We start from the raw sequence: 19,936 nt of genomic DNA on the forward strand, positions 1-19,936 counted from the left end.
ATTACTCCCTCGTTCAGTGCGGCATGCTTTACAGCTTAGAACCGGGGCTCCAAAAGCGTTTTGAGCAACACGGAGCATATGAGATGTTCGAAGAGCTGAAAATGGTTTTCCAAGCTCATGCCCGGGTCGAGAGATATGAAGTCTCCGACAAGTTCTTCAGTTGTAAGATGGAGGAAAACAGTTCTGCCAGTGAGCACATACTCAAAATGTCTGGGTTGCACAACCGCTTGACTCAGCTGGGAGTTAATCTCCCGGATGACGCGGTCATTGACAGAATCCTTCAGTCGCTCCCACCGAGCTACAAGAGCTTTGTGATGAACTTTAATATGCAGGGGATGGAAAAGACCATTCCCGAGGTATATTCAATGCTGAAATCAGCGGAGGTGGAGATCAAAAAGGAACATCAAGTGTTGATGGTGAATAAAACCACTAAGTTTAAGAAAGGCAAGGGTAAGAAGAACTTCAAGAAGGACGGCAAGGGGGTTGCCGCGCCCGGTAAGCAAGCTGCCGGGAAGAAGCCAAAGAATGGACCCAAGCCCGATACTGAGTGTTTTTATTGCAAGGGAAATGGTCACTGGAAGCGGAACTGCCCCAAATACTTAGCGGACAAGAAGGCCAGCAACACTAAAGGTATATGTGATATACATGTAATTGATGTGTACCTTACCAGTACTCGTAGTAGCTCCTGGGTATTTGATACCGGTGCGGTTGCTCACATTAGTAACTCAAAGCAGGAGCTGCGGAATAAGCGGAGACTGGTGAAGGACGAGGTGACAATGCGCGTCGGGAATGGTTCCAAGGTCGATCTGATCGCCGTCGGCACGCTACCTCTACATTTACCTACGAGATTAGTTTTAAACCTCAATAATTGTTATTTAGTGCCAGCTTTGAGCATGAACATTGTATTAGGATCTCATTTAATTCGAGATGGCTACTCATTTAAATCCGAGAATAATGGTTGTTCTATTTATATGAGAGATATGTTTTATGGTCATGCCCCGCTGGTGAATGGTTTATTCTTAATGAATCTCGAGCGTAATGTTACACATATTCATAGTGTGAATACCAAAAGATGTAAGGTTGATAATGATAGTCCCACATACTTGTGGCACTGCCGCCTTGGTCACATAGGTGTCAAACGCATGAAGAAGCTCCATGCAGATGGTATTTTGGAGTCTCTTGATTACGAATCATTTGACACGTGCGAACCATGCCTCATGGGTAAAATGACCAAGACTCCGTTCTCAGGAACAATGGAGCGAGCAACCAACTTATTGGAAATCATACATACTGATGTGTGCGGTCCAATGAGTGTTGAGGCTCGCGGTGGCTATCGTTATGTTCTCACCCTCACTGATGACTTGAGTAGATATGGGTATGTCTACTTAATGAAACACAAGTCTGAGACCTTTGAAAAGTTCAAGGGATTTCAGAGTGAGGTTGAGAATCAACGTGACAGGAAAATCAAGTTCTTGCAATCAGATCGTGGGGGAGAATACTTGAGTCACGAATTTGGCACGCACTTAAGGAAATGTGGAATAGTTTCACAACTCACGCCGCCTAGAACACCTCAGCGTAATGGTGTGTCCGAACGTCGTAATCGCACTCTATTGGATATGGTGCGATCTATGATGTCTCTTACCGATCTACCGTTGTCATTTTGGGGCTATGCTTTAGAGACTGCCGCATTCACTTTAAATAGGGCTCCGTCGAAATCCGTTGAGACGACACCATATGACTTATGGTTTGGGAAGAAACCTAAGCTGTCGTTTCTAAAAGTTTGGGGATGCGATGCTTATGTGAAGAAACTTCAACCTAAAAAGCTCGAACCCAAATCGGAAAAATGCGTCTTCATAGGATACCCTAAAGAAACTATTGGGTATACCTTCTACCTCAGATCTGAAGGCAAGATCTTTGTTGCCAAGAATGGATCCTTTCTAGAGAAAGAGTTTCTCTCGAAAGAAGTAAGTGGGAGGAAAGTAGAACTTGATGAAGTATTACCTCTTGAACCAGAAAGTGGCGCAACTCAGGAAAATGTTCCTGAGGTGCCTGCACCGACTAGAGAGGAAGTTAATGATGATGATCATGAAACTACAGATCAAGTTGCTACTGAACTTCGTAGGTCCACAAGGACACGTTCCGCACCAGAGTGGTACGGCAACCCTGTATTGGAAATCATGTTGTTAGACAACGGTGAACCTTCGAACTATGAGGAAGTGATGGCGGGCCCAGATTCCGACAAATGGCTAGAAGCCATGAAATCCGAGATAGGATCCATGTATGAAAACAAAGTATGGACTTTGACTGACTTGCCCGGTGATCGGTGAGCCATAGAAAATAAATGGATCTTTAAGAAGAAGACAGACGCAGATGGTAATGTGACCATCTACAAGGCTCGACTCGTCGCTAAGGGTTATCGACAAGTTTAAGGGGTTGACTACGATGAGACTTTCTCACCCGTAGCGAAGCTGAAGTCCGTCCGAATCATGTTAGCAATTGTCGCATTCTATGATTATGAGATATGGCAAATGGACGTCAAACGGCATTCCTTAACGGCTTTCTTAAGGAAGAATTGTATATGATGCAGCCGGAAGGTTTTGTCGATCCTAAGAATGCTAACAAGGTGTGCAAGCTCCAACGCTCAATCTATGGGCTGGTGCAAGCATCTCGGAGTTGGAACATTCGATTTGATGAGATGATCAAAGCATTTGGGTTTACACAGACTTATGGAGAAGCCTGTGTTTACAAAAAAGTGAGTGACCGTAGCATTTCTCATATTATATGTGGATGACATACTGTTGATGGGAAATGATATAGAATTCTTGGAAAGCATAAAGGCCTACTTGAACAAGTGTTTTCAATGAAGGACCTTGGAGAAGCTGCTTATATATTAGGCATCAAAATCTATAGAGATAGATCGAGACGCCTCATTGGTCTTTCACAAAGTACGTACCTTGACAAGATATTGAAGAAGTTTAATATGGATCAGTGCAAGAAGGGGTTCTTGCCTGTATTGCAAGGTGTGCAATTTAGCACGGCTCAATGCCCGACCACGGCAGAAGATAGAGAAAATATGAGTGTCGTCCCCTATGCCTCGGCCACAGGGTCTATTATGTATGCCATGCTGTGTACCAGACCTGATGTAAACCTTGCCATAAGTTTGGTAGGAAGGTACCAAAGTAATCCCGGCATGGAACACTGGACAGCGGTCAAGAATATCCTGAAGTACCCGAAGAGGACTAAGGATATGTTTCTCGTTTATGGAGGTGACGAAGAGCTCGTCGTAAAGGGTTACATCGATGCTAGCTTCGACACAGATCTGGATGACTCTAAGTCACAAACCGGATACATGTATATTTTTGAATGGTGGGGCACTAAGCTGGTGCAGTTGCAAGCAAAGTGTTGTGCGGGATATACATGTGAAGCGGAGTACATGGCAGCCTCGGAGGCAGCACAAGAAGCAATCTGGGTGAAGGAGTTCATTACCGACCTAGGAGTCATTCCCAATGCGTCGGGCCCGATGACTCTCTTCTGTGACAACACTGGAGCTATTGCCCTTGCCAAGGAGCCCAGGTTTCATAGGAAGACCAGGCATATCAAGCGTCACTTCAACTCCATTCATGAAAGTGTTCAAAATGGAGACATAGGTATTTGTAAAGTACATACGGACCTGAATGTAGCAGATCCGTTGACTAAACCTCTCCCTAGAGCAAAACATGATCAACACCAGAACTCTATGGGTGTTCGACTCATCACAATGTAACTAGATTATTGACTCTAGTGCAAGTGGGAGACTGTTGGAAATATGCCCTAGAGGCAATAATAAAATGGTTATTATTATATTTCCTTGTTCATGATAATTGTCTATTGTTCATGCTATAATTGTGTTATCCGGAAATCTTAATACATGTGTGAATACATAGACCACAACACGTCCCTAGTGAGCCTCTAGTTGACTAGCTCGTTGATCAAAAGATAGTCATGGTTTCCTGACTATGGACATTAGATGTCATTGATAACGGGATCACATCATTAGGAGAATGATGTGATGGACAAGACCCAATCCTAAGCATAGCACAAGATCGTGTAGTTCGTTTGCTAGAGCTTTTCCGAATGTCAAGTATCATTTCCTTAGACCATGAGATTGTGCAACTCCCAGATACCGTAGGAGTGCTTTGGGTGTGCCAAACGTCACAACGTAACTGGGTGACTATAAAGGTGCACTACGGGTATCTCCGAAAGTGTCTGTTGGGTTGGCATGAATCGAGACTGGGATTTGTCACTCCGTATGACGGAGAGGTATCTCTGGGCCCACTCGGTAATGCATCATCATAATGAGCTCAATGTGACCAAGTGGTTGATCATGGGATCATGCATTACGGTATGAGTAAAGTGACTTGCCGGTAACGAGATTGAATGAGGTATTGGGATACCGACGATCGAATCTCAGGCGAGTAACGTACCGATTGACAAAGGGAATTGTATACGGGATTGATTGAATCCTCGACATCGTGGTTCATCCGATGAGACCATCGAGGAGCATGTGGGATCCAACATGGGTATCTAGATCCCGTTGTTGGTTATTGACCGGAGAGTCGTCTCGATCATGTCTGCGTGTCTCCCGAACCCGTAGGGTCTACACACTTAAGGTTCGGTGACGCTAGGGTTATTGAGATATTAGTATGCGATAACCTGAAAGTTGTTCGGAGTCCCGGATGAGATCCCGGACGTCATGAGGAGTTCCGAAATGGTCCGAAGGTGAAGAATGGTATATAGGAAGTCCAGTTTCGGCCACCGGGAAAGTTTCGAGGGTCACCGGTATTGTACCGGGACCACCGGAAGGGTCCCGGGGGTCCACCGGGTGGGGCCACCTATCCCGGAGGGCCCCATGGGCTGAAGTGGGAGGGGAACCAGCCCCTGGTGGGCTGGTGCGCCCCCTTGGGCCTCCCCCTGCGCCTAGGGTTGGAAACCCTAGGGGTGGGGGGCGCCCCACTTGGCTTGGGGGGCAAGCCACCCCCTTGGCCGCGGCCCCCCCATCTAGATGGGATCTAGAGGGGCTGGCGCCCCCCTGGACCCCTATATAAAGGGGGAGGGCTGCGCACCCTAGCCCCTGGCGCCTCCCTCTCCCTCCCGTGACACCTCTCCCTCTCGCTGAGCTTGGCGAAGCCCTGCCGAGATCACCACTGCTTCCACCACCACGCCGTCGTGCTGCTGGATCTCCATCAACCTCTCCTTCCCCCTTGCTGGATCAAGAAGGAGGAGACGTCTTCCCCAACCGTACATGTGTTGAACGCGGAGGTGCCGTCCATTCGGCGCTCGGTCATCGGTGATTTGGATCACGACGAGTACGACTCCATCAACCCCGTTCTCTTGAACGCTTCCGCTCGCGATCTACAAGGGTATGTAGATGCACTCCCCTTTCCCTCGTTGCCAGATAACTCCATAGATTGATCTTGGTGATGCGTGGAAAATTTTAAATTCTGCTACGTTCCCCAACAGGTAGCATTCCACATCAAAAATTCTGTTTTTATCATTTACCTACTCGAGGATGAGCAGGAATTAAGTTTGGGGATGCTTGATACGTCTCCAACGTGTGTATACTTTTTGATTGTTCCATGCTATTATATTATCTGTTTTGGATGTTAATGGGCTTTATTTTACACTTTTATTTTATTTTTGGGACTAACCTATTAACCCAAGGCCCAGTGCAAATTGCTGTTTTTTTGCCTAATTCAGTGTTTCACAGAAAAGGAATATCAAACGGAATCCAAACAGAATGAAACCTTCGGGAACGTGATTTTTGGAACAAACGTGATCCAGAGGACTTGGAGTGGACGTCAAGAAACAAACAAGGAGTCCACGAGGCAGGGGGCGCGCCTACCCCCCTGGGCACGCCCTCCCCCCTCGTGGGCCCCTCATGGCTCAACCGACCTACTTCTTCCTCCTATATATACTCATATACCCTGAAAACATCCAGGAGCACCAAGAAACCCTATTTCCACCGCCGCAACCTTCTGTACCCAAGAGATCCCATCTTGGGGCCTTTTCCGGAGCTCCGCCGGAGGGGGCATCGATCATGGAGGGCCTCTACATCAACTCCTTGGCCCCTCCGATGATGTGTAAGTAGTTTACTTCAGACCTTCGGGTCCATAGTTATTAGCTAGATGGACTCTTCTCTCTCTTTGAATCTCAATACAAAGTTCCCCTCGATCTTCTTGGAGATCTACTCGATATAACTCTTTTTGCGGTGTGTTTGTCGAGATCCGATGAATTGTGGGTTTACGATCAAGTCTATCTATGAACAATATTTGATTCTTCTCTGAAATCTTTTATGTATGATTGGTTATCTTTGCAAGTCTCTTCGAATTATCAGGTTGGTTTGGCCTACTAGATTGATCTTTCTTGCAATGGGAGAAGTGCGTAGCTTTGGGTTCAATCTTGCGGTGCTCGATCCCAGTGACAGAAAGGGAAACGACACATATTGTATTGTTGCCATCAAGGATAAAAAAGATGGGGTTTATATCATATTGCTTGAGTTTATCCCTCTACATGATGTCATCTTACCTAATGCGTCGCTCTATTCTTATGAACTTAATACTCTAGATGCATGCTGGATAGCGGTCGATGTGTGGAGTAATAGTAGTAGATGCAAGCAGGAGTCGGTCTACTTGTCACAGACGTGATGCCTATATACATGATCATGCCTAGATATTCTCATAATTATTCGCTTTTCTATCAATTGCTCGACAGTAATTTGCTCACCCACCATAATACTTATGCTATCTTGAGAGAAGCCACTAGTGAAACCTATGGCCCTCGGGTCTATTCACCATCATATTAATCTTTCGTCAACAAGCTATTTCTATTACCTTTTATTTTGCAATCTTTACTTTTAATCTTTATCATAAAAATACCAAAAAAATTATTTTATCATCTCTATCAGATCTCACTCTCGTAAGTGACCGTGAAGGGATTGACAACCCCTTTATCGCATTGGTTGCGAGGTTCTTATTTGTTTGTGTAGGTACGAGGGACTTGTGTGTGGCCTCCTACTGGATTGATACCTTGGTTCTCAAAAACTGAGGGAAATACTTACGCTACTTTGTTGCATCACCCTTTCCTCTTCAAGGGAAAACCAACGCAGTGCTCAAGAGGTAGCAGTGTCCCACACACTCTTCGTCATTTTGGGGGCTTGTGGGCAGTAGGCTCCTTAATGGGCAAAACCATTGACGTTAATCTCTTCAGTTTGAGAGGATGTGGGGTGATTCGCATTCTGGTAGCCATGATAAATACTCAGGTTTTGTCGAAGGAGAAAGATGATGTTGGGTATTTTATTTCCAAGGATGTGGTGGTAAACTCAAGGGCTATGCATTCACATTCAGGAGAGAACCACTGGGCTATGTTCCGGATCCGGATTTTACTCCATTTACGTAAGGAAGATGATACTGACGATGATAACATTGGGAAGGAGAAGGACGACGAGGTGGATGCCTCAGAGCAAGCCGGTCTTTCCTCAAAACAGGCGCCATCCGGTTCTACACCTACTAATGATGTTCATGTGTCACATGTTCAAGGACATGTCCTTGGTGGCGTGGTCTCCTCCAAGACGTCGAGTACTGGCTATGTAATGATGGCCGTGACTCCTTTTAACCCAAATCCGCAGACTCCTCGACGAATTCAGCTAGTGGAGAATATGAGAGCTAACTCACCATAGTGTGGGTGTCTTGAACGATCGTCAGAGGTGCAGCATCACAAGACTCCGGCGGAAGTCGTCCATTCGCTGGTGCTGGAAAATGATAGGCCACCTGTGCATTCTCTTCAGGAATCGGAGGATCGGACAAACATGCATGCAACTGGATGGAAGCCAACCATGCAGTACAAGTTGATGGGCACAAGAAAGGACGTGCACGTCCACCCGAATCACATGCATGCACCAGGTCCGGTGCCATTCCGGCCGATCGAGAAGCTGGCCAGCTCTCAACCGTCCCACATGCATGCAATGGGTTTGGGGCCGCTACAGCCCACCGAGCACCTGGTCAGCACGCAGGTTGCCCCCGCCCAATCGAAAAATGTTCAGGTGGCAAACACGGCAGGTGGTTTGGAGGGGCCCGACCTGGTAAGCTGCGTCTCCGACATGATCGTTCCTGATCAGGAACTGCTGGAGCCAGGCAGAGCCTCTTCTTCGACGACGACCCTTTCTACAATGATTGTTATGACACCGACATTAACGTCTTCGACGGTTACTATTGGAGAGGGATTTCTACACCACCGCCACCCCCTCCATCGGCAACCACGCACATGCAACAACCATCGTTCGAGGCAATGTCGGTCCGTGACACGCTTCTGATGGTGGCCTCGTCGCTAGAGCCGGCGGTTGAGACTGTCGGGGAGGGGGTTGCTACTTCACCATCTTCCCGTCCTCCAGCGACAGAGCCGACGTCGCGACCACAGCTGGGAGTGACTCCTACACGTCGAAGTTGTCGGCATACGGTTGCCGACGACGGTTCTGCGGACACTGATGAGGACTCCTTGGCCAAGGCTATGCGGCGTAAAGCAAGGCACAACCTCGACAACCAAGGTATTACGTCGTCATCGAAATCATTTTTAGCCAAGAATGATAAGAATATTTCTTTTTCGACTAACGCTTTGAAACATTTGGAATATGACCGATTAAAAGTTACTCCACGTGTTTCTAGCAAGTCTTATGCCTCCCATACTGATGAGGAGGAGCTGCATGCCACATCAGATGGTCAGCTACTCTCTCATTTAGTAGGAGCGGTTTCGGAGGGTCTAGATGAACCCGGGCTCAGTTCATTGATTGAGCTTACAGCATCCGGACGTAAATCAAAGACCGCACATTTGAAAAAAGATAGTAAGTCCCATAAGAGGGCGAAGTGTTCTAAATCTCCTATTGTTTCCTCATGAATGGAATGTTTTTTAATAGCAGAGATCTTCGTGACTTCACTAAACATTTATTCATTGTGGAATGTAATAGAGAATACAATTTAGATTTTTCTTGGCTATCTCTGAAACGGGGAGACGTGATTTCTCAGTAAGTCTGCTTAACCGTCTTTCTGGCAGGATATACTTTACTTGGGTTTCACGACCGCCTAGAGGTCGTTCTGAGGGCATTTTACTTGGCGTAAATATAGGGACTATGGATGTGTTGGCTAGTTCGGATGGTGAGTTTCATGTTAAACCCCATATTCGCAACAAGGCCGACAACTTCACATGGACCCTCGTCGCCGTGTATGGGGCAGCCCAGGATGAGTTCAAGGCCGATTTTCTCCGTGAATTGGTTAATCTGGCGAAAGATAATCCCTATCCCATTCTTATAGGTGGGGATTTCAATTTGGTTCGATTTCCAAATGAGAAAAGCCGCGGTAGGTTTGATAATCATTGGCCTTTCCTTTTCAATGCTGTCATCGACAGTCTAGATATGCGAGAGGTTTCGATGATTGGAAGACAATTCACTTGGGCGAACAGTCTTCCCGAGCCGACATATGAGAAACTAGATCGCGTTTTAATGGATACCGACTGGGAATCTAAATTTCCTATCGTCTCTGTTCGTGCTCTACCTCGTATCGAGCCTATAACAGACCACACACCCATTCTCCTAACTACTGGGTTGCCACGACCACAACATAGACGCAAGTTCAAGTTTGAACTTGGGTGGTTGCTTCGGGATGGCTTCCATGGCATGGTTAAGAGGTGTGGGAGAAACCAGTAGCCGGGCATACCCCAATACACACATGGAATAACAAAATGCATGCATTACATGTTGGGTTTCGTAGTAATTTCAAAAAAATTCCTACGCACACGCAAGATCATGCGATGCATAGCAACGAGAGGGGAGAGTGTTGTCTACGTACCCAACGCAGACCGACTGCGGAAGCGATGACACAACGTAGAGGAAGTAGTCGTACGTCTTCATGATCCAACCGATCAAGCACCGAAACTACGGCACCTCCGAGTTCGAGCACACGTTCAGCTCGATGACGATCCCTGGACTCCGATCCAGCAAAGTGTCGGGGAAGAGTTCCGTCAGCACGACGGCGTGGTGACGATCTTGATGCACTACAGCAGCAGGGCTTCGCCTAAACTCCGCTACAGTATTATCGAGGAATATGGTGGCAGGGGGCACCGCACACGGCTAAGGAATAGATCACGTGGATCAACTTGTGTGTTCTAGGGTGCCTCTGCCTCAGTATATAAAGGACTAGAGGGGGGAGGCTGGCCGGCCATAGGAGGCGCGCCAGGAGAGTCCTACTCCCTCTGGGAGTAGGATTCCCCCCCCCCCCAATCCTAGTTGGAATAGGATTCGCGGAGGGGGAAAAGAGAGAGAGGGGGCCGGCCACCTCTCCTAGTCCTAATAGGACTAGGGGAAGGGGGTGGCGCACAGCCCATGTAGGGATGCCTCTTCTCTTTTCCACTAAGGCCCATCATGGCCCATTTAGCTCCCGGGGGGTTCCGGTAACCTTCCCGGTACTCCGGTAAAATCCCGATTTCACCCGGAACACTTCCGATATCCAAACATAGGCTTCCAATATATCAATCTTTATGTCTCGACCATTTCGAGACTCCTCGTCATGTCCGTGATCACATCCGGGACTCCGAACAACCTTCAGTACATCAAAATGCATAAACTCATAATATAACTGTCATCGTAACCTTAAGTGTGCGGACCCTACGGGTTCGAGAACAATGTAGACATGACCGAGACACGTCTCCGGTCAATAACCAATAGCGGGACCTGGATGCCCATATTGGCTCCCACATATTCTACGAAGATCTTTATCGGTCAGACCGCATAACAACATACGTTGTTCCCTTTGTCATCGGTATGTTACTTGCCCGAGATTCGATCGTCGGTATTCCAGTACCTAGTTCAATCTCGTTACCGGCAAGTCTCTTTACTCGTTCTGTAATACATCATCCCGCAACTAACTCATTTAGTTGCAATGCTTGCAAGGCTTAAGTGATGTGCATTACCGAGAGGGCCCAGAGATACCTCTCCGACAATCGGAGTGACAAAACCTAATCTCGAAATACGCCAACCCAACATCTACCTTTGGAGACACCTGTAATGCTCCTTTATAATAACCCAGTTACGTTGTGACGTTTGGTAGCACCCAAAGTGTTCCTCCGGCAAACGGGAGTTGCATAATCTCATAGTTATAGGAACATGTATAAGTCATGAAGAAAGCAGTAGCAACATACTAAACGATCGGGTGCTAAGCTAATGGAATGGGTCATGTCAATCAGATCATTCAACTAATGATGTGACCTCGTTAATCAAATAACAACTCATTGTTCATGGTTAGGAAACATAACCATCTTTGATTAACGAGCTAGTCAAGTAGAGGCATACTAGTGACACTTTGTTTGTCTATGTATTCACACATGTATTATGTTTCCGGTTAATACAATTCTAGCATGAATAATAAACATTTATCATGATTATAAGGAAATAAATAATAACTTTATTATTGCCTCTAGGGCATATTTCCTTCAGTCTCCCACTTGCACTAGAGTCAATAATCTAGATTACACTGTAATGATTCTAACACCCATGGAGCCTTGGTGCTGATCATGTTTTGCTCGTGGAAGGGGCTTAGTCAATGGGTCTGCAACATTCAGATCCGTATGTATCTTGCAAATCTCTATGTCTCCCACCTGGACTAGATCCTGGATGGAATTGAAGCGTCTCCTGATGTGCTTGGTTCTCTTGTGAAATCTGGATTCCTTTGCCAAGGCAATTGCACCAGTATTGTCACAAAAGATTTTCATTGGACCCGATGCACTAGGTATGACACCTAGATCGGATATGAACTCCTTCATCCAGACTCCTTCATTTGCTGCTTCCGAAGCAGCTATGTACTCCGCTTCACATGTAGATCCCGCTACGACGCTTTGTTTAGAACTGCACCAACTGACAGCTCCACCGTTTAATGTAAACACGTATCCGGTTTGCGATTTAGAATCGTCCGGATCAGTGTCAAAGCTTGCATCAACGTAACCTTTTACGACGAGCTCTTTGTCACCTCCATATACGAGAAGCATATCCTTAGTCCTTTTCAGGTATTTCAGGATGTTCTTGACCGCTGTCCAGTGATCCACTCCTGGATTACTTTGGTACCTCCCTGCTAGACTTATAGCAAGGCACACATCAGGTCTGGTACACAGCATTGCATACATGATAGATCCTATTGCTGATGCATAGGGAACATCTTTCATATTCTCTCTATCTTCTGCAGTGGTCGGGCATTGAGTCTTACTCAATTTCACACCTTGTAACACAGGCAAGAATCCTTTCTTTGCTTGATCCATTTTGAACTTCTTCAAAATTTTGTCAAGGTATGTTGTTTGTGAAAGTCCAATTAAGCGTCTTGATCTATCTCTATAGATCTTAATGCCTAATATGTAAGCAGCTTCACCGAGGTCTTTCATTGAAAAACTCTTATTCAAGTATCCCTTTATGCTATCCAGAAATTCTATATTATTTCCAATTAACAATATGTCATCCACATATAATATCAGAAATGCTACAGAGCTCCCACTCACTTTCTTGTAAATACAGGCTTCTCCAAAAGTCTGTATAAAACCAAATGCTTTGATCACACTATCAAAATGTTTATTCCAACTCCGAGAGGCTTGCACCAGTCCATAAATGGATCGCTGGAGCTTGCACACTTTGTTAGCTCCCTTTGGATCGACAAAACCTTCTGGTTGCATCATATACAACTCTTCTTCCAGAAATCCATTCAGGAATGCAGTTTTGACATCCATCTGCCAAATTTCATAATCATAAAATGCGGCAATTGCTAACACGATTCGGACAGACTTAAGCATCGCTACGGGTGAGAAGGTCTCATCGTAGTTAATCCCTTGAACTTGCCGAAAACCTTTTGCGACAAGTCGAGCTTTGTAGACAGTAACATTACCGTCAGCGTCAGTCTTCTTCTTGAAGATCCATTTATTCTCAATTGCTTGCCGATCATCGGATAAGTCAACCAAAGTCCATACTTTGTTCTCATACATGGATCCCATCTCAGATTTCATGGCTTCAAGCCACTTTGCGGAATCTGGGCTCACCATCGCTTCTTCATAGTTCGTAGGTTCATCATGATCTAATAACATGACTTCTAGAACAGGATTACCGTACCACTCTGGTGCGGATCTTACTCCTGTTGATCTACGAGGTTCAGTAGTATCTTGTTCTGAAGTTTCATGATCATCATCATTAGCTTCCTCACTGACTGGTGTAGGTGTCGCAGAAACAGTTTTCTGTGATGTACTACTTTCCAATAAGGGAGCAGGTACAGTTACCTCGTCAAGTTCTACTTTCCTCCCACTCACTTCTTTCGAGAGAAACTCCTTCTCCAGAAAGTTTCCGAATTTAGCAACAAAAGTCTTGCCTTCGGATCTGTGATAGAAGGTGTATCCAATAGTTTCCTTTGGATATCCTATGAAGACACATTTCTCCGATTTGGGTTCGAACTTATCAGGTTGAAGCTTTTTCACATAAGCATCGCAGCCCCAAACTTTTAGAAACGACAACTTTGGTTTCTTGCCAAACCACAGTTCATAAGGCGTCGTCTCAACGGATTTTGATGGTGCCCTATTTAATGTGAATGTGGCCGTCTCTAGAGCGTATCCCCAAAACGATAGCGGTAAATCAGTAAGAGACATCATAGATCGCACCATATCCAGTAAAGTACGATTACGACGTTCGGACACACCATTATGCTGAGGTGTTTCGGGTGGCGTGAGTTGCGAAACTATTCCACAATTTTTCAAATGTACACCAAACTCGTAACTCAAATATTCTCCTCCACGATCAGATCGTAGAAACTTTATTTTCTTGTTACGATGATTTTCAACTTCACTCTGAAATTCTTTGAACTTTTCAAATGTTTCAGACTTATGTTTCATTAAGTAGATATACCCATATCTGCTTAAATCATCTGTGAAGGTGAGAAAATAACGATATCCGCCACGAGCCTCAATATTCATCGGACCACATACATCTGTATGTATGATTTCCAGCAAATCTGTTGCTCTCTCCATAGTACCGGAGAACGGTGTTTTTGTCATCTTGCCTATAACGCACGGTTCGCAAGTACCAAGTGATTCATAATCAAGTGGTTCCAAAAGTCCATCAGAATGGAGTTTCTTCATGCACTTTACACCGATATGACCTAAACGGCAGTGCCACAAATAAGTCGCACTATCATTATCAACTCTGCATCTTTTGGCTTCAACATTATGAATATGTGTGTTACTACTATCGAGATCCAACAAGAATAGACCACTCTTCAAGGGTGCATGACCATAAAAGATATTACTCATATAAATAGAACAACCATTATTCTCTGATTTAAATGAATAACCGTCTCGCATCAAACAAGATCCAGATATAATGTTCATGCTTAACGCTGGCACCAAATAACAATTATTTAGGTCTAATACTAATCCCGAAGGTAGATGTAGAGGTAGCGTGCCGACTGCGATCACATCGACTTTGGAACCGTTTCCCACACGCATCGTCACCTCGTCCTTAACCAATCTTCGCTTGATCCGTAGTCCCTGTTTCAAGTTGCAAATATTAGCAACAGAACCAGTATCAAATACCCAGGTGCTACTGCGAGCATTAGTAAGGTACACATCAATAACATGTATATCACATATACCTTTGTTCACCTTGCCATCCTTCTTATCCGCCAAATACTTGGGGCAGTTCCGCTTCCAGTGACCAGTCTGCTTGCAATAGAAGCACTCAGTTTCAGGCTTAGGTCCAGGTTTGGGTTTCTTCTCTTGAGTAGCAACTTGCTTGCCGCTCTTTTTGAAGTTCCCCTTCTTCTTCCCTTTGCCCTTTTTCTTGAAACTAGTGATCTTATTGACCATCAACACTTGATGCTCCTTCTTGATTTCTACCTCCGCAGCTTTCAGCATCGCGAAGAGCTCGGGAATAGTCTTGTTCATCCCTTGCATATTATAGTTCATCACGAAGCTCTTGTAGCTTGGTGGCAGTGATTGAAGAATTCTGTCAATGACGCTGTCATCTGGAAGATTAACTCCCAATTGAATCAAGTGATTATTATACCCATACATTTTGAGTATATGCTCACTGACAGAACTGTTCTCCTCCATCTTGCAGCTATAGAACTTATTGGAGACTTCATATCTCTCAATTCGGGCATTTGCTTGAAATATTAACTTCAACTCCTGAAACATCTCATATGCTCCATGACGTTCAAAACGTCGTTGAAGTCCCGATTCTAAGCCGTAAAGCATGGCACACTGAACTATCGAGTAGTCATCAGCTTTGCTCTGCCAGACGTTCATAACATCTGGCGTTGCTCCTGCAGCAGGCCTGGCACCCAGCGGTGCTTCCAGGACGTAATTCTTCTGTGCAGCAATGAGGATAATCCTCAAGTTACGGACCCAGTCCGTGTAATTGCTACCATCATCTTTCAACTTTGCTTTCTCAAGGAACGCATTAAAATTCAACGGAACAACAGCACGAGCCATCTATCTACAATCAAACATAAACAAGCAAGATACTAATCAGGTACTAAGTTTCATGATAAATTTAAGTTCATTAATCAAGTTTAAAGAACTCCCACTTATATAGACATCCCTCTAATCCTCTAAGTGATTACGTGATCCAAATCAACTAAACCATAACCGATCATCACATGAGATGGAGTAGTTTTCAATGGTAAACATCGTTATGTTGATCATATCTACTATATGATTCACGCTCGACCTTTCGGTCTCCGTGTTCCGAGGCCATATCTGTATATGCTTGGCTCGTCAAGTATAACCTGAGTATTCCGCGTGTGTAACTGTTTTGCACCCGCTGTATTTGAAAGTAGAACCTATCACACCCGATCATCACGTGGTGTCTCGGCACGAAGAACTTTTGCAATGGTGCATACTCAGGGAGAACACTTCTTGATAATTTAGTGAGAGATCATCTTATAATGCTACCGTCAATCAAAACAAGATAAGATGCATAAAAGGATAAACATCACATGCAATCAATATAAGTGATATGATATGGCCATCATTATCTTGTGCTTGTGATCTCCATCTCCGAAGCACCGTCGTGATCACCATCGTCACCGGCGTGACACCTTGATCTCCATCGTAGCATCGTTGTCGTCTCGCCAAGCTTATGCTTCCACGACTATCACTACCGCTTAGTAATAAAGTAAAGCATTACATCACGATTTCATTGCATACAATAAAACGACAACCATAAGGCTCCTGCCAGTTGCCGATAACTCGGTTACAAAACATGATCATCTCATACAATAAAATTCAGCATCATGTCTTGACCATATCACATCACAACATGCCCTACAAAAACAAGTTAGACGTCCTCTACTTTGTTGTTGCAAGTTTTACATGGCTGCTACGGGCTTAAGCAAGAACCAATCTCACCTACGCATCAAAACCACAATGATAGTTTGTCAAATAGACTCCGTTTTAACCTTCGCAAGGACCGGGCGTAGCCATACTTGGTTCAACTAAAGTTGGAGAGACAGTCGCCCGCAAGCCACCTATGTGCAAAGCACGTCGGGGGAACCGGTCTCGCGTAAGCGTACGCGTAAGGTTGGTCCGGGTCGTCTCGTCCAACAATGCCGCCGAACCAAAGTATGACATGCTGGTAGGCAGTATGACTTATATCGCCCACAACTCACTTGTGTTCTACTCGTGCAAATAACATCAACATAAATAACCTAGGCTCGGATGCCACTGTTGGGTTTCGTAGTAATTTCAAAAAAATTCCTACGCACACGCAAGATCATGTGATGCATAGCAACAAGAGGGGAGAGTGTTTTCTACGTACCCAACGCAGACCGACTGCGGAAGCGATGACACAACGTAGAGGAAGTAGTCGTACGTCTTCACGATCCAACCGATCAAGCACCGAAACTACGGCACCTCCGAGTTCGAGCACACGTTCAGCTCGATGATGATCCCCGGACTCCGATCCAGCAAAGTGTCGGGGAAGAGTTCCGTCAGCACGATGGCGTGGTGACGATCTTGATGCACTACAGCAGCAGGGCTTCGCCTAAACTCCGCTACAGTATTATCGAGGAATATGGTGGCAGGGGGCACCGCACACGGCTAAGGAATAGATCACGTGGATCAACTTGTGTGTTCTAGGGTGCCTCTGCCTCAGTATATAAAGGACTAGAGGGGGGGAGGCTGGCCGGCCATAGGAGGCGCGCCAGGAGAGTCCTACTCCCTCTGGGAGTAGGATTCCCCCCCCCCCCCTCAATCCTAGTTGGAATAGGATTCGCGGAGGGGGAAAAGAGAGAGAGGGGGCCGGCCACCTCTCCTAGTCCTAATAGGACTAGGGGAAGGGGGTGGCGCACAGCCCATGTAGGGCTGCCTCTTCTCTTTTCCACTAAGGCCCATCATGGCCCATTTAGCTCCCGGGGGGTTCCGGTAACCTTCCCGGTACTCCGGTAAAATCCCGATTTCACCCGGAACACTTCCGATATCCAAACATAGGCTTCCAATATATCAATCTTTATGTCTCGACCATTTCGAGACTCCTCGTCATGTCCGTGATCACATCCGGGACTCCGAACAACCTTCAGTACATCAAAATGCATAAACTCATAATATAACTATCATCGTAACCTTAAGTGTGCGGACCCTACGGGTTCGAGAACAATGTAGACATGACCGAGACACGTCTCCGGTCAATAACCAATAGCGGGACCTGGATGCCCATATTGGCTCCCACATATTCTACGAAGATCTTTATCGGTCAGACCGCATAACAACATACGTTGTTCCCTTTGTCATCGGTATGTTACTTGCCCGAGATTCGATCGTCGGTATTCCAGTACCTAGTTCAATCTCGTTACCGGCAAGTCTCTTTACTCGTTCTGTAATACATCATCCCGCAACTAACTCATTTAGTTGCAATGCTTGCAAGGCTTAAGTGATGTGCATTACCGAGAGGGCCCAGAGATACCTCTCCGACAATCGGAGTGACAAAACCTAATCTCGAAATACGCCAACCCAACATCTACCTTTGGAGACACCTGTAATGCTCCTTTATAATAACCCAGTTACGTTGTGACGTTTGGTAGCACCCAAAGTGTTCCTCCGGCAAACGGGAGTTGCATAATCTCATAGTTATAGGAACATGTATAAGTCATGAAGAAAGCAGTAGCAACATACTAAACGATCAGGTGCTAAGCTAATGGAATGGGTCATGTCAATCAGATCATTCAACTAATGATGTGACCTTGTTAATCAAATAACAACTCATTGTTCATGGTTAGGAAACATAACCATCTTTGATTAACGAGCTAGTCAAGTAGAGGCATACTAGTGACACTTTGTTTGTCTATGTATTCACACATGTATTATGTTTCCGGTTAATACAATTCTAGCATGAATAATAAATATTTATCATGATTATAAGGAAATAAATAATAACTTTATTATTGCCTCTAGGGCATATTTCCTTCATTACATAAATTCCTTGGTGGCTGGGCTAGGCATACGATGGGTATCCTCAAAAAGGAAAGGCTTCGTCTTTCATCTATCATTGATGAATTAGAAGCTTTGACAGAGGTTAGACCTTTATCTGAGCATGAAATCGAGATCAAGAATCATTCGAATGCACAGATAGCTAACATGTTGCGTGAAGAGGAACTAAATGGTACAAACATTCTAACTCTCAATTTATCCTAAAAGGTGATTCAAATACTAGATATTTCCATGGAGTCGCCAATGGCAGACAACAGAAGAAAATTATTCATTCCCTACAACAGGATGAGGGCACGATTGAGGGGCATGAGCAACTTAAATCACATATCACTAGTTATTACAAAAGTTTGTTCGGAGCGCCAGAGGAAGGAAACTTCATGATGGATGAGCCCCGAACAGATGACATCTCCCAGGTCTCCGATGAGGAAAACAACCTTCTAACAGCCCCATACTCCGAGGAGGAAGTTAGAAAGGCGGTTTTCCTAATGGAGCTTAACAAAGCCCCGAGTTCGGACGGTTTTCCCGCTGAGTTATATCAGAACTTCTGGGAAGTCATCAAACATGATCTCCTACTTTTGTTTAGCGACCTACATGCTGGCCAACTAGAATTGTTTCGCTTAAACTTCAGTGAGATTATTTTATTACCTAAGGTTAATGAGGCTGAAAGGATACAACAATATAGACCTATTTGCCTCCTTAATGTTAGTTTTAAAATATTCACGAAGGTTGCGACTATTAGGCTAAATTCGGTTGCCGAACATGTGGTCCGGCCTTCACAGACAGCTTTTATGCAAGGCAGACACATCCTAGATGGAGTTGTTATCCTTCATGAAGCAGTCCATGAATTACACCGGAAAAAGTTGAATGGGGTGGTACTCAAAATAGACTTTGAAAAGGCTTATGACAAAGTCAAGTGGCCCTTTCTTCATCAGTCTCTCAGAATGAAAGGATTTTCCGCAGAGTGGCGTGCTATGATACATAACTTCGTTTCTGGAGGTAGTGTTGCCATTAAGGTCAATGATGATGTTGGACACTATTTCCAAACGAAGAAGGGATTGTGACAAGGTGACTCGGTATCGCCCATGCTATTTAATATAGTGGCGGATATGCTAGCGGTCATGATTGAGCATGCCAAGGTTGATGGCCAAATTGATGGGGTAGTAAATCATCTAGTTGATGGCGGTCTCTCTATACTTCAATATGCCGATGATACGATTCTCTTCATGGATCATGACCCCGAGAAAGCAAGAAATCTGAAACTGATTTTACCAGCATTCGAGCAACTCTCGGGTCTTAAGATCAATTTTCATAGAAGTGAATTGTTTTACTTTGGCGAGGCTCAAGACAAGGCCCACCTGTACGCTGAACTATTCGGATGCGGGTTGGGTCAATTTACTATCACATATTT

General features: G+C 45.1%; 1 pseudogene; it reads left to right on the plus strand.

The window, feature by feature from the left end:
- Positions 1–7,870: 7,870 nt before the first annotated feature.
- On the plus strand, positions 7,871–9,146 carry LOC147985606 (uncharacterized; annotated as a pseudogene).
- The last annotated feature ends 10,790 nt before the right edge of the window (positions 9,147–19,936 follow it).

This window comes from Triticum urartu, chromosome 2A (assembly GCF_056163025.1).
Source record: "Triticum urartu cultivar PI428250 chromosome 2A, HENAU_Tu73, whole genome shotgun sequence".
NCBI classification, from domain to species: domain Eukaryota; kingdom Viridiplantae; phylum Streptophyta; class Magnoliopsida; order Poales; family Poaceae; genus Triticum; species Triticum urartu.